Source organism: Crocuta crocuta, unplaced genomic scaffold (genome assembly GCF_008692635.1).
Source record: "Crocuta crocuta isolate KB4526 unplaced genomic scaffold, BGI_CrCroc_1.0 scaffold1300, whole genome shotgun sequence".
Classification (NCBI taxonomy): Eukaryota; Metazoa; Chordata; class Mammalia; order Carnivora; family Hyaenidae; genus Crocuta; species Crocuta crocuta.
The window spans coordinates 286,139-301,417 of NW_027528462.1; the positions used below are offsets into that span (position 1 = coordinate 286,139).

Below are 15,279 nucleotides of genomic sequence, written 5' to 3' on the forward strand. Positions count from 1 at the left end.
GCTCCGCCTGCTCACGGGCTGGGGGTGGGGTTGTCCATGACTGAGTCTCGTGGAGACGATCCGTGGTGCACACAGATTCCGGACACACTGCTGGGCTAATTGTCACGACGTTTGTGGGTGGTGGCCTCGCCCTCCAGACACTTCCCCACTAAAGTGGCGCATCGTCCGAGCCACACCTGCCGGCCGGCCAGGCTGACCTGGTTACACCAGAGGGCGCTCTGCCTGGGGCGTAACTGGAGGCAGGGGATAAACAGGAGCAACTCATTGAAACACTGCCTCGCGGCTCCAGTTAGAGAGGGGTGTGAGCTCCGGGTCAGAGCCCTTGGCTGGCGGCCCTCTGGCTGAAGGCCTTCTATCAGGGCCTGCAGCCCCCGGTGCAGCATTTACCAGGAGAGCATTTACAGGCTAGCAGGGCCTCTGCGGGACGCGCGGGCTGGATACTGACCCAGGTGCAGCGTGGCTGCCTCGGAGTCTGAGGTCATTCACCCCTCCTCCTAGGGCGGGTGGAGGCTTGGCCTGCGTCTGCTGATAACAGCCATTATAGCCCGGGATTCCCCTGGGGATGTCACTTCCCGATGGCATCTACTGAGCAGAAGGCCTCTTTCTCGGTCTCTGAGATCCACATGGTCCCACGATTGGGTCCTGCAGCTATAATTTCAATCTCTTGCAAAATTTTTGATAAACTTGTTTATTTTTTTGTCTATGTTTATTTTTGAGAGAGAGAGGGAGAAAGAGACTGAGCACAATCAGGGGAGGGGCAGAGAGAGAAGGAAACACAAAATTCAAAGCAGCTCCAGGCTCCGAGCTGTCAGCACAGAGCCCGATGCGGGGCTTGAACTCACAGACCGTGAGATCCTGACCTGGGCTGAAGTCAAACGCTTCACCGGCTGAGCCCCCAGCACCTCTGATCAACTTAAACTGAGCAGCTGTCATAACACAGAAATGAGGCAGCATCGTTGGCCTTAGCTTCGCAGCTGGTGCTGGGCCGTTGTCACCTGGACCAGTGAAATCTACACAGCCTGACACCTAAGCGACCTGGTGGGGAGTCCCCCTGGCTTTCTGTTATAAGAGGGTCTTATTACACAATCAGCCCTCGATCGGCTCACCAGCTCAAACACTGAAAATAAAAATAAAGGATTCAAAAGATCTCCATGTGAGGGAGCCTCACCAGGGACAGATGTGAATGACGCCCTCTGTGGTGTGGAGGGAGGAAGGTCCCTGTAGACTCACAGGGAGTCCTCGCCGGAGGCTGGTACTTGGTCCGGAGTCTTTGGAGCCCTGAGAGCCGGGACTTACTCAAGACTAGAGCTTAGGGCAGACTTTCTGTCCATCTGGGCCCCACCTTGGTTTAAAAGCGTGAGAAGCACGTCTTGGAGTAAACCGTTTTGCCTCTCTGGGACCGGTGAGCAAGGTGGAAATTCCACAAGATGCCCTGTTCTAGAGCCCACGACAGGGCAGCCCGGTAAGTGAGACAGCCACTTTGACCTCAGTCCGCAAAGTCTGGTGTGTGTGCCACACGTGACAAGCACAGACCTGCTTAAGAGGAGGTAACAGGCTGGCGGCCACACTTCCGGAGGAACGGCCAGCAGGAGGCTAGTGAAGGCGCCCCAGGTACTGGCGGTGTGCCTACTGTCTCCAGTGGGGGCTGCTCACCAACAGGGTCTGTCCCCCGGGGCAACGTCCCCTCCTGGGAGCCAGGCCTGTACCACCACTTTGCCTGGAGCTGGGGTGAGGGGCTGCGGCGCCCTGTGACCCGGTGTAAGGGGCCCACTCCGCTGGTGCCCTGGCCAGCGGGTGAGCCGTGTCTTAGAGAAGAGCTGTGTGGGGCTGTGTCTGGCAGCCTGGGAGGCGGCTCGTGTGGCACCTTGAGACGGGCATGTAATTAGGATAAGGGGCCTGCGGCGTTACCGTACGGTGCTTCTGGTATTTGTTGGTGTGTGTGTGTGGACACGCATGGCCATAGCCAGCCGGCATGAGCTGGAGATCTTTTTCCAGAGGAGGCGCCCCAGGGAGGCCATGCTTCAGACCCGGCAGCTAGCCCATCGCATGCCAGCCAGCAGTCAACAGTGTGCTCTCACGAGTCTCATTTCCTTTTCTTTGTTTGTTTGTTGGTTTTGTTTTGCTTTGTTTTTTAAGTAAGCTTCATGTCCAGCAGGGGAACCCGCTGTGGCACTTGAACTCACGACCCTGAGATCAAGACCTGAGCTGAGCTCGAGAGTTGGATGTTCCACTGACTGGGCCACCCGGGTGCCCCGTCGGGAGTGTTACTCTGGCCTGTTGCAGAGCCAGGTCACGTTCTGTCAGGACTGCCCACCCCAACCGGGGACAGGCGGCTGTGGGGCATGCCCGGCCTTCTGGGGCGCTGTGTTCCATATGTGACAGCCCTGTCCTTGGTGAAGAGCACTGGCTCCTTTTCCATGTCACACCCTCGATGCCAAGGGCCCCAAACCTCTAGGGGGGCCAGCAGTGGGGGTGCATCCGAGGGCGGGGGCTGACTGTGTGGGAAGCCGCATCTTCCTGGAATCTGAAAAAAGCATTCCATTTCAACAGCGAGGCCGCGGTGGCTCTGCGGAGCCAAGGCCGGATGGGGACTCGTGTGCCAACGGGTGTGGGCTGGGAACCATTGATGCCCAGTCGGCTCCCCAAACCTGGCCCTTGAGTGGCAGGTGCCGGGCTGCTGTCTAGGGCAGGTTTGGCCCAGAACCCCATGGACAGCCATTTAGAGCCGTGCTCAGTCCGGACACGCCTCAAGGCGTAGTCAGGTGCGGCCAGTGAGTGAACCTGGAGGCTGAGCCCAGAGGGACCAGGGCCAGCTGTAAGGCAGTTTGCTGACTCCCCAAGGAAGACAGCTGATTTGCAAGCAACGGCACGATTAGGGCCAAGCGGAATGGAGAGTGGGGACGTTTTGCCTCCAAAAAGTGCAGAGACCTACGACACGCTCCCCTGCCACAGTGTCGGGGGAGAGCCTCCCGGGGGCGGGGGGGAGGTGTTCACAGCAAGACGGGTCCCATGGCCCTAGGCTGACCCCAGCGTGCTGAGAATCTTGACAGAGAGGCTGGTCCTGGATCGTGTTCGGTGCGGTGGCTCGTCCCCTGCTGTAAACGTTGTGCTGCTCGGTGTGAGTCTCCCCGGACAGCATCTCAGGCCCCTGTAGCAGAAAGTCCTCAGTGTGATGCTAAGGCCACAGCCGGTTAGTTTGAGTGGATTTGGAGCTTGTCTGCATAGTTATAGGAGACGCAGGGCTGTGAGGGACCCTGCCGCTGCCGAGTAAAGGTGCCCTGGGTGTCTGAAGGTGAAAGCAAATCAATGTGGTGAGCCTTTACTGATGGGAATAGAGTAAAACACACGGCTAGATCTCAGACGGCAAAGGAGGGGCCCTGAGCTTATTTAATATCATTGACCATCTCTGTCTTGCTGGAAATGAGAGGCCTAGTGGCAGGAACTGGTGCATTTAAGTTTTCAGAGTCAGTTGTTAGTCTCCATCCCTTGGCAGCCAGTTTGACACTGGCCAGATGGGGCTCTTACAGGGAGAGGTGGGGAGCCAATGACCCAAGGCCAAGGCACATCAATGTGCACCTTGCTTCAGCCAATACTTGTGCGAGAGAAGCAGTTGGGCAGGTTCCCATGAGAAACACCAGGAATTTAGGTTTATTCCAGTAGGTGTGTGTTGAATCACAACCTTCTGGGAGCTTCCCTGGAGAAATCTGAACCTGGCTCCTGACACAGAGGGAAGGAGAGACCAAATAAAGAGGCAGCCCACTCCTGGTTGGTAGGCAGCGGCTTTAATAAGCAGAGGGACCTTACATACAAGGCTTGTCTTGAGCGGCAAGATGAATGGATTCTTGCACCTGCCCCCCAAGTCTTAAGCGTTTGCAAAGAGGCCCTCACTGGGTTCAGTCACACGTATGGTGCGGGTGTTCTCCACACCACATCGCCGTCTCAAGCCCACATCCTTGGAGCAGCCTCTAGGATCAGGAAAGCCAAGCAGAATCCACATTCCAAGGACGGGAGGGGTGAGGAGCCTCCAAGTGCCGGGGTCCAGCTCACAGGTCAACCGGCAGTCAAGTCTTTTTGATGACACTTCCCATCAGTGTGTCGGTGAGCAAGGGCAGCCATACATGTAACAGGACGAGAGCCAGGGGCCCAATAACACTACCAGATGTTTTGGAAATATGTGCCACAGACACGTCCAGCTTGCCTTGTGCTCCCTCTGCTAGGGCGTAGGAGGCTCCCTGGGGGAGTTTGGAAGGGTTATCTGGAATACTGTGACAGGCTCCTGTGACTAAAAGAGCCAGGAATGTGGGTATTACCTTTGTCCCAGTGGGCCACTGAGTCATAAACGGGAGGCTGTCCCTGGGAAGGACAAGCTTCTCATAGCTGCTGAGTCCTTAGGGCAAGGTCCTTGGGGGCTCCCAAGCTCCCAGGTTGGAGAAGATTTGGGGGGCGGGGAAGAGTAGACCCCAGCGCCCTCTGTAGGCCCCTCGGCCATTGAGACTGGGCTGTGTTATGAGGTGATCATGTGTCAAGAGGAGCTTGGCCAGGGCTGCACAGATATGAGCTCACTGGGGCCCCCAACTGGCAGAGCTGTGGCACGAAGGCCCCTGCTCTTTAGAGTCATCCTGGGTACTGGGGGGCCTGGGTGGCTCAGTTGGTTGAGCGTCCGACTTCAGCTCTGGTCATGATCTCGTGGTTCGTGGGTTTGAGCCCTGTGTCGGGCTCTGTGCTGACAGCTCAGAGCCTGGAGCTGCTTCAGATTCTGTGTCTCCCTCTCTCTCTGACCCTCCCCTGCTCGTGCTGTCTCTCTCTCTCAGAAATAAATAAAATGTTTAAAAAAAAAAAGAAAGGAACCAGCTTCTGGTTCTATTGATCTGTTCTAGTGTGTTCTTAGTTTCTATATCATTTATTTCTACTCCAACCTTTATTATTTCCTTCCTTCTGCTGGTTTTAAGTTTTGTTTGTTGTTATTTTTCTAGCTCCTTTAGGTGTAAGGTAGGTTGTTTATATTTCCTCTTGGTTGGCTCATTCATTGTTCAGTTGTGTGTTATTTAACCTCCATGTCTTTGTGCTCTTTTCTCTTTTCTTGTGGTTGATTTCTAGTGTCATAGCATTGTGGTCAGAAAAGGTGCCTGGTATGACTTCAGTCTTTCTGAATTTGTTGAGACTTGATTTGTGACCTAACATGGGATCGATTCTGAAGAATGGTGCATGTGCACTTGGGAAGAATGTGTGTTGCACTGTTTTGGGGTGGGGTGTTCTGACTATATCCATTAGATCCATCTGGTCCAATGTGTCTCATCTTCTGGAAAGGAAGGAAGGAAAGGATGGAAGGAAGGAAAGAAGGAAGGAAGGAGGAAGGGGGGAGGAAGGAAGGAGGAAGGAAGGAAAGACTTCTCCCTGCCCCAGCAAAAATGCCCTAACCACTGTTTGCAACCAATCAGATGCCGCCACAACCTTGTACTCTTGTTCTTTTACAGTAAACTTTTGTTGAAAACAACCCTTCCCAATTTCCTTCTAAAACCTAATAAAACCTTCCCTTCCCTTTGTCTCTTCCGATTTGCCTGTGGTTCACCATAGCGTGCATGTTTCAAACTATAATTCCTGTTATTCCCAAATAGGCTCATTTTGTTAGTAAAATAACTGACTCATTTATGTTTAAGGTTGCTGCCTTGACATAAAACGTATTTTGAGCTGAAGGATATTGGGAAGCAGCAAACCCAGAAAAAGTTCTCTCTTTACTGCCTAAAACAGGAAACAAATTCTCCTTCGCCGGAGACAGACCTGTCGGCCCAGTGACAGCACCGGAGGAACCTGCAGAAAACCTCGTGTGAGTACTTCCCCCGCATTTCTACCTTCCCACCGGGTGCTGCCGTGGGAGCCTGAAATCCTCCCTTGTCTTATCGTTTCTCTGCAAAGTTGTTATTGTTTGTTGAAGATGGTACAGAAGCTGGAGTGCTAAGCCAGAGTGCTTTTAAGTTACTTTTTTGAGATTTCCCCATGTGATGTCCACTGCTTGCACTATATAATGTTTTTCTCTTGCTAACCTGTCTTTATGTTAAAGAGTCCCAGCTGGAAGCTTCACACGGGTGGGGGCCATGTTGCCTCACCTACAAGGTGAAGCAAGGAGGCCACACTCTTAGACACCTGGCTCTGTCCCCAGTTTCTCAGTTTCCTTCCATTCCTTACACACTCAATCACCCCCTCACCTCTGAGCCCACCTTGAGACCCTGTACCTCCACCCACACCTGGACTCTTTAATCTTTATTCAGATTATCCCACTGCATGTGAAGCCCCCATTCAGATGCAAGTCAATTCTATCACCTTCCTCGTAGAACTATCTCTAGTTCCTCAGCTGGAAAAAACACGTTCCTCCCTTCCGTTGCCCATCACCCTTAGTAGCAGGTGGGCGAATGGTAAAATCACAGGATAAAAATCTGTAAGCCTGGATTTTAATCACTTCCATATCCCTACCAGCTATGATGCTCTAGGCAAGCCAATTAATAGCTGTGAAATTTCTCTCACCTAGAAGAGAAAACCATGTTGCACTGTATGAATAATATTATGTAAATGATATACTGTATCCACATTTAAATAATATCCTACTCACTTAAAAATGCCCATCTAACTATTATATCTCCTATAATGTGTTATACATATGCATAAATGCATACTCCTAGTCAGCACAAAATATTGTAAATGTAAAAGAATAATGACAGCACTGTTCTGAGTGATAAGATTGGATTTTCACCACATCTTCACTGTTTTGAAATCAAGCTACTTTGTCCGCCTCTGTAGCCACACAGCTTCTGCCAGTTTGTCAGTTTGTTGCTTCTCAGCTCCAAATTCACCCTTCTTGCCTGCTCTGGACAACAGACCTGGCCCTTTGTTTTCCTTTCCCTGCTGGCATGGTAGGTGGGAGTGTCTGCCAGCTGAGCATGCTGGAGCACGGAGGAGGAAAGATTTCCTTCTGTTTCCAGTGTGCTTACTCATCAGCCCCTCCAAAAATTCTCTCCAACATAAGAGCAACAGGAAACTGGAAAAAATGGTCAGAAACAACATTTTTGAATCTCTAGAAATTAAACAAAGATGTAGAGCAATTCAGGGACCCTTTGTTCAAGGAAAACAACGGGATCTCAGTAGAAACAGCTTTGTGATAACTGCATGTGCCGTGCTCCCTTTTCCTCTTCTGAATCCCCACAGTAGCCTTGACAACTAACAGCCCTCAATCTTGGTAAGAATCAAGATGAAAATGAAGCTAACAGAGGACCATGAGGGAGAAGAAGGGGAAAAATAGTTGGGGAAAGGGAGGGAGGCAAACCATGAGAGACTCTTGAATGCTGAGAACAAACTGAGGGCTGATGGGGGTGGTGGGGAGAGGAAGGGGGGGTGATGGGCATGGGGGAGGGCACTTGTGGGGATGAGCACTGGGTGTTATATGGAAACCAACTTAACAACAAGCTATTTAAGAAAAAAGAAAAAGAAAGAAAATGAAGCATGGCAGCTCATGGAGGGGAAGCAGCACTCTGGGAATGGGCTGGAGATCCGTGCCAGCCTCCTTCCCATTCCACGGCCATTACTCGGCCTGTCTGGGAGCTACCCGGAATACCCCACTCATAAGGCTATCTTTATTTCACCTGACTCACAGCTCACCCAGTGCAAAAAGCCTTTACCCTGGGGCATTTATTAACGATTTTACATCAATAACTTTGTGGCCACGTGATGCAGAGCATAACAGTGGGGCAGATGACAGGCTAACCAAAAAGCTTCAAAGGAGAAGCTGAGGAGTGAGGTGCCCTCAGAGGCTGTGAAAAGCTCTGTCATGTTGCCAGGAAGCTGGAAGGTCATGTGCACATGTAGGGATGTGAGCCTGCCTGCGTTGTGCATGTGCCCAGGAAAGACCTACAAAGGCTGACCTTGAGGCTCTGCACAAACACAAGTGAAGTGTAAGGCAGCATTGTCAGTTGCCTGACTGGGTGTGAGAGATGCGCACGCACACACACACACACACACACACACCCCGAACCCCTTGGCAAAGACTGGGAAGTCTATAGGAAAGCTCTCCCCAGTTATTGGCTGACAACTTAGCTAACTGAGCAGAGATTTCAGAGGCCATATGTGATAGAGAAATCAGACATGACATGATTAGGCCAGAATATATACCAAACAAACAAGCAAACAAACATCAACAAAAAGCAATAACAACAAACCTGGAGAGGAAAGATAATCTGATTTTCAGAGTTGCCAAAATATTTTTTTTCAAATTACGTTATTTGAAAAGTCTTNGGCGCCCCAAGTCTAGGGTTTTTTAAAAGTCTATTTTGAGAGAGAGAGAGAGACAGAATACAGGTGCTTGTGAACAAGCATGTGAGTGAGTGGAGGAGGGGCAGAGAGACAGAGAGAATCATGAGCACGGAGTCCAACACGGGGCTCAAACTCATGAGCTGTGAGATCATGACCTGAACCAAAATCAAGACGCTTAACCAACTGAGGCACCCGGGCACCCAAAAAGTCTAGTTTTCAATACAAAGTTGTAAGACATGGCGAGAAACAAGAAATTATGGTTCACATGCAGGAAAATAAGCACACAACAGAAACTGTCCCTGAAAAGCCCACATATTGGTCTTCTAGACAGACTTTATAGTTTATTTTAAATATGTTCAAATAACTAAACAAAAGCAAGCATGTCTAAAGAACTAAGAAAAAGTATAAGATGTCTTACCTAATAAAAATATCAGTTAGAAAGAGAGAAAATACAAAAAGTAAAAATTCTGTAGTTTAAAAGTATAACTGAAATGAAAAATTTAATAGAGGCTCAATATCAGATTTAAGCATGCAGAAGAAAGACCAGCTAACTTGAAGACAGACCAATGAACCTTTATGCAGTCTGGGGAACAGAATGAAAAAAAAATCAAGAAAAATAAGCAGAACTAAAAGGGACCTATAGGACACCATCAGGTGTCAAGATACACATACTGGGAGTTGCAGTAGGAGAGAAGAAAAGGGCAAAAAAGAATATTTGAAGAAATTATGGCCAAAATTGTCCTGATTTTGATGAAAAACATTAACACATATATTCAAGAATCTTCACAATCTACAAATAGAACAAACTTATAGAGCCATCTCTAGACATATCACAGTCAAACTTCTGAAAGCCAAAGAAAAAGAGAATCTAAAAAAGTAGCCGGAGAGATGCAACTCATTACCTAACCGATCTTCAACAAGTGCTAATTATCATGGAGGCCAGAGGGTAGAGGAATGGCATATTGAAAGTGCTGAAAATAAATGGCTATCAACCCACAAGTCTACATCTAGCATAATTATTCTTCAAAGATGAAGAAGGAATTAAGACTTGCCCTGTAAGAATACTAACAGGAGTCACTTAGGGTGAAATGAAAGGACACTGGACTGTAATTCAAATCTACATAAAGAAATGAAGAGCACCAATAAGGAAAACTATATAAGTAAATGTAAAAAACAGTATAAATGTATAATTTCTTTGTAACTTTTCCCCTATCTTATTTATTTATTGTATTATTATTTTTTTAATGTTTGTTCATTTTTGAGAGACAGAGTACAAGCAGAGGTGGAACAGAGAGAGGGAGACACAGAATCGGAAACAGGCTCCAGGCTCTGAGCTGTCAGCACAGAGCCTGATGCGGGGCTCGAACTCACGAACTGTGAGATTATGACCTGAGCCACCCAGGCACCCCTCTCTATCTTATTTAAAAGACAACTGAATAAATCAATAATTATAAATCTGTGTTGATGAGCATACTCTGTATAAAGGTTAATTTGTATGGCAATAACAGCATCAAAGAGATGGAGAGGATCAGAGCTTTATAGCATAAGTTTTCTATACTAGTGAAATTAAGTTGGTCTTAATAAAAACTAGATTGTGGCAGCTCTTTCTGCCTATGGGTCCTGTCCCCATGCTTTAATAAAACTACTTTTAAGAGGCGCCTGGGTGGCTCAGTCAGTTGGATGTCCAATTTCAGCTCAGGTCATGATCTCACAGTTTGTGAGTTTCAGCCCCGCGTCAGGCTCTGTGCTGACAGCTCTGAGCCTGGAGCCTGCTTTGTATTCTGTGTCTACTTCTCTCTCTCTTCCCTCCCCTGCTCATGCTCTGTCTCTCTCTGTCTTTCAAAAACGAATAAACATTTAAAATATTTTAGGGACGTATGGGTGGCTCAGTTGGTTAAGCGTCCAAGTTTGGCTCAGGTCATGATCTCACGGTTCGTGGGTTCAAGCCCTGTGTCGGGTTCTGTGCTGGCAGCTGGCTCAGAGCCTGGAGCCTGTTTCAGATTCTGTGTGTGTCTCTCTCTGACCCTCCCCTGCTCATGCTGTCTCTTTCTCTCTCAGAAATAAATTTAAAAACACCTTTAAAAGAAATAAAAAATAAAAATAGATTGTTAAAAGATGTGAATTTTAATTCGCAAAGATGCATGAAAAAATCTAAACATATAGTAAAAGACATGGCAAGAAAATTAAAATAGAGCGCACTAGAAAACATCCATTTAACACAAAAGAGGTCAATAATGGAGGAGCAGAGAAATGAAGAGACATGGAAAAGAGTGATTGGCAGAGGTAAATCCTACTTTATAAATAATTACAACCAATGCAAATGAATTAAACACTCCAATCAAAAGGGAGTGATTGGCAGAATGGATTTTTAACAATATGATCTAACTATACACTGTTTACAAGAGGAGGCTCACTTTAGAAAGTAAACCAACAGGAAAAGCTACAGTATGCAAATAGCAGCCAAAACAGAGTCAGAGTGTTGATGCTAACATCAGCCAAAATGGACTTTTAGACAAACATTGTCATTTGAGACAAAGAACATTTATAGATGTATTTAGGGTAATAAATGGGCCAATCCAATAAGAAGAATAACAATGATATGCATATACACACCTAACAACAGAAGCCTAAAATACATGAAGCAAAAGCAGACATAATTGAACGGGGAAATATATACATTTCAACAATAAAAGTTGGTAACATCAGTGCCTCACTTTCAATAATGGATGGAACAACTAGGCAGAAGGGAAACCAGGGGATAAAAGACTAGAACAACACTAAACACAATTAGACCTAACAGCCATCCATAGAGGACTTCACCAACCAGCAGCTGAATCCACATTCTTCTCTGGTGCACAAGAACATTCTCCAGGATACACCATATGCTGGAGCATAAAATAGTCTCAGTAAATGTAAAAGGAATGAAATTACACCAAATGTGTTCTGAACTCACAATTGGATGACATTAGGAATCAACAACAGAATAAAACTTGGAAAATTTACAAATATGTGGAATCAAAACAGCACAGTACTGAATAACTGATATTTCGAGAGGAAAAACAGAAAAAAAGAAGATGCTTTGATGCTAATCAAACACAAATACCAAAACTTATGGAATGCAGCAAAAGCAGTGCTTAAAGTGAAATTTATAGTTGCAATGCCTGTATTTAAAAATAAAAAGAAAGAAACAAACATCTAAAATCAATAGCCTAAGGAGAAGGCATCACTACTGACCAGACAGATATGAAAAGAATGAAAAGTGAGTGTTGTATGCTGACAAATTACATAACCTAGATGAAGTGGATAAATTCATGGAAGATATGTACTCCTCAAACTGACTCAAGAAGAAACAGAAATTTTGAACATATGGCAAGTAATTAATTAATAATCATAAAGCTTCCCACAAAGAAAACCCAGGAACAGATAATTTCACTGGTTGATTCTACCAAATGTTTAAAGAAGTAATAGATCTTTCACAAACTCTTGGGAAACATAGAAGAGGGGGGAACAATTTCTAATACATTCTATGAGGCCTGTATTACCCCGATACCAAAACTAAATAAAGATATCACAAGAAAATTACAAACCAATATCCTTTATATGGATTTTTTAAACTCTCAAAAAAAAAAAAATACTAGCATGATGAAGCTAGTACCAAATAATGAGAGGACAAGCCGCAGACTAGGAGAAAATATTTGCAAAAGGCATTCTTAATAAAGGACTGTTATCAAACTGGGCAAAGGACCTGAACAGACAATTCAACAAATAAGATATACAAATGGTAAATAAACATATGAAAAAATGTTCCACAACATATTTCATTAGGAGGTGCAAATTAAAGCAACAATGAGATACCACTACACGGCTACTAGAATGTGAAAATCTGAAACACTGACACCACCAAATGTTGGTGGGGATGTAGAGCAAGAAAACAACTCATTTATTGTTTATGAGAAGGCAAAGTGATGCAGTCATTTTGGAAGAAAGTTTGGAATTTTCTTACAAAACAAAATATACTCCTACCATTCAATTCAGCAACTGTGCTCCTGTTTTGGTATCAACCCAAAGGAGTGGAAAACTTACGCCTATACAAGATCTGTAGATGGATGTTTATAGCAGTTTTATTCCATAACTGCCAGAACTTGAAAGCAACCAAGGTGTCCCTCAGTAGGTGACTGGCTAAATCAACCTGACTATATCCAGACGACGGGGTATTACTAACGTGCTAAAAACAGATGAGCTAGTCTGCTTCGTCCACTTTTGTGCTGCACGTCTCTGGTGTCTGAGGTGCTGGCAGGCAGGCATCATGGATCAGGTAATGTAGTGCATAAAGCCAAGTCAGCAGTTTGTGAAGGACTCAGTTTGGCTGGTTAAAAGATGTACTAAACCTGATAGAAAAGAATTCCAGAATATTGCCATGGCAACAGCAATAGGATTCATTGGGTTTTTTTGTGTGTGTGAAACTGATCCATATTCCGATTAATAGCATCATTGTTGGTGGCTGAATATCTTTTTAGAAGAGTTTTCATCTTGGGGATTGGTAAACAAGTGAGCATTTAGGAAGCTCACGGAGTAAAAATTTGCCTGTGTGTTTTGTGCTTTTCTTTCATATTTTTCCTCCAGATGTTTTGTATTTCTAAAAGAAAACAATTTTGAAATAAAAAATAAAAATTAATGAGCTATCAAACCATGAAAAGATATAAAGGAAACTTAAATGGATATTACTAAGTGAAAGAAGCCAATCTGAAAAGGCTACATACTGTGTGATTCCAACTCCATGACATTCTGGAAAAGCCTAAACTATGGAGACAGTAAGAAGTTTGGTGCTTGCCTGGGGTGAGGGGAAGGGGTATGACTAGGATGAACGCAGGGCATTTCCAGGGCAGTGAAACTATTCCATATATTACCATAATGGTGGGTACATGCTATTATGCATTTGTCAAAATCTGTAGAATATACAACACCAAGGGCAATGTAGAGCATGGACTTTGAGTAGCAATGAAGTAAAAAACTGCTAATAAGTAAATAAATATATAAATAAAAATTTTACCTAACCCAAAATCATTAAGATATTCTGTTTTCTTCCAAAAGCTTCATTGTTTACATTTCATATTTAGGGTTGTAGTCCACCTGGAATCAATTTTTGTGTATGGTGTGAGGTTTGAGTTAATATATATTTTTTTCTTATAAGACTTTTCAAATAACCCAGCACTACTTTTTTAAAATTTTAATGTTTATTTATTTTTGTGAGGGGGGAGGGGCAGAGAGAGTGGGAGACACAGAATCTGAAGCCGGCTCCAGGCTCTGAGCCATCAGCACAGAGCCCCCTGGGGAGCTCGAACCCACAAACTGTGAGATCATGACCTGAGCCAAAGTCTGATGCTTAACCGACTGAGCCAGCCAGGGCCCCAACCCAGTACTATTTTTTTTTTTTAATGTTTTATTTATTTCTAAGAGAGAGAGAGAGACAGCGTGAGCAGGGGAGGGTCGGAGAGAGAGGGAGTCACAGACTGAAACAGGCTCCAGGCTCTGAGCTGGCAGTCAGCACAGAGCCCGACGCGGGGCCCGAACCCACGAACCGCGAGATCATGACCCAAGCGAAAGTCGGACGCTTAACCGACTAAGCCACCCAGGCGCCCCTAGTACTATTTTTTGAAGACCATCCTTTTCCCATGCCACACTTTATTTATCCTCATGCTTTGTAACAGCTATAAGGTATTCCATTCTCAGTCACTCCCATTACTTTTTTACCCATCCTTCCATGGGATGTTCAGGGTTGTTTTTTTTTCTGGCCTCTGCTACCATCAAACAGGATGAACATCTTTGTATGGATATCAAGGCATTCTTCTGCAACTGTTAAAAAAAAAAAAGTGGAACTGAACTTTTGAGCCAGAAAACATTTTTTGAAAAATTAATAAGTGATATGGTTCAAAACGGAAAGAATACAAACAGCTCCAGTAAAAAGTTCACCTCCTACCAATCCTTCCAGTTCCTCCACCAGGTAACTGCAATCATGAAATCTTGAGTATCTGCAGAAATCTTGTAAGGGATGAACAAGCGTTAGTTACAATTTTTCTCCTCGTCTTTACATAGCCAGTGGCACACTGTATGCTCTGTCCTGCCTCTTGCCGTTTTAACTGAATAACGTATGTTACAAGTGTTCCTACTACTGCACATAAACAAGCATTCATTTTTGAGGCCACGTATTCCACTGGATGAGTGTACCACCACTTAGTCTCCAATTTTTGCTGTTGCAGTAATGGCGCAGTGGGTAACTAACTTTGCACATGCCATTTTACATGTGTGCAGCATATCTGTTGGGGTAATTTCTACAAGTGGACTTGCCGGGTCCCAGGGGATGGGAGTCATTTGACCAGCATTGCCAAATCACACTCCCACAAGCAAAGGGTACGCGCTCCTGTTTTCCTGTAGCCTGGCTTATGGCCTTTTAGATCTGGGATCTTTAGCCATTTGATGGGTGGAAAACTGTTGATTGTTTCGCATTTATTTTATCGTGGTGAGATTGAGCATCTTTGCAGGAGTTTAAGAGCAACTTGTGTTTTTTGCCAAAATCCTTTGATTGAATGCACTTCTTTAAAATCGCTCACTGCAAATTCCTCCTAATGTGTCGTCATGAGAAGCCTTAGACTTGGGCTTCCTGGTCACAGTTCGAACTTTTTGAAAGGTGTCTCTACGTGTTTCCAGCTGACCGCCCGGAAGGGAGGCCCCATTGACGCTCCTTCCACAACTTGGTCCTGAACCGGGGTCCCTTCATCAGTGACTCCTGAGCAAGCTTGAAGTCTCCAGCTGCAGGTGGGGACCCTGGCCGGCGGGGGAGGAGCTGGCCCCGCCCAGTCGCCCGGAGTCCCCGCCCCAAACCCGCGGCCCCGCCCGCCCACCTGGCTGCGACGCCCCGCCCACCTGCGGCGCGGCCCTGCCCCCGCTGCGTGCCCTGGCGTCCCTCGTCACGTGACGTCTGGA

At 46.1% G+C, this 15,279-nt stretch overlaps 1 long non-coding RNA gene and 1 pseudogene across 1 annotated transcript; one reads left to right on the forward strand and one right to left on the reverse strand.

The window, feature by feature from the left end:
- The first annotated feature begins 12,604 nt into the window (after positions 1-12,604).
- Positions 12,605-12,803, forward strand: LOC144223817 (protein transport protein Sec61 subunit gamma pseudogene; annotated as a pseudogene).
- A 1,175-nt stretch (positions 12,804-13,978) lies between these two features.
- LOC144223818 (uncharacterized) lies at positions 13,979-15,267 on the reverse strand. Its single transcript, XR_013332843.1, has 3 exons — positions 15,220-15,267; positions 14,269-14,337; positions 13,979-14,151 (listed from the first exon to the last, which is right to left on the reverse strand). It is a non-coding gene; the product is annotated as an uncharacterized LOC144223818 (long non-coding RNA).
- Positions 15,268-15,279: the final 12 nt, after the last annotated feature.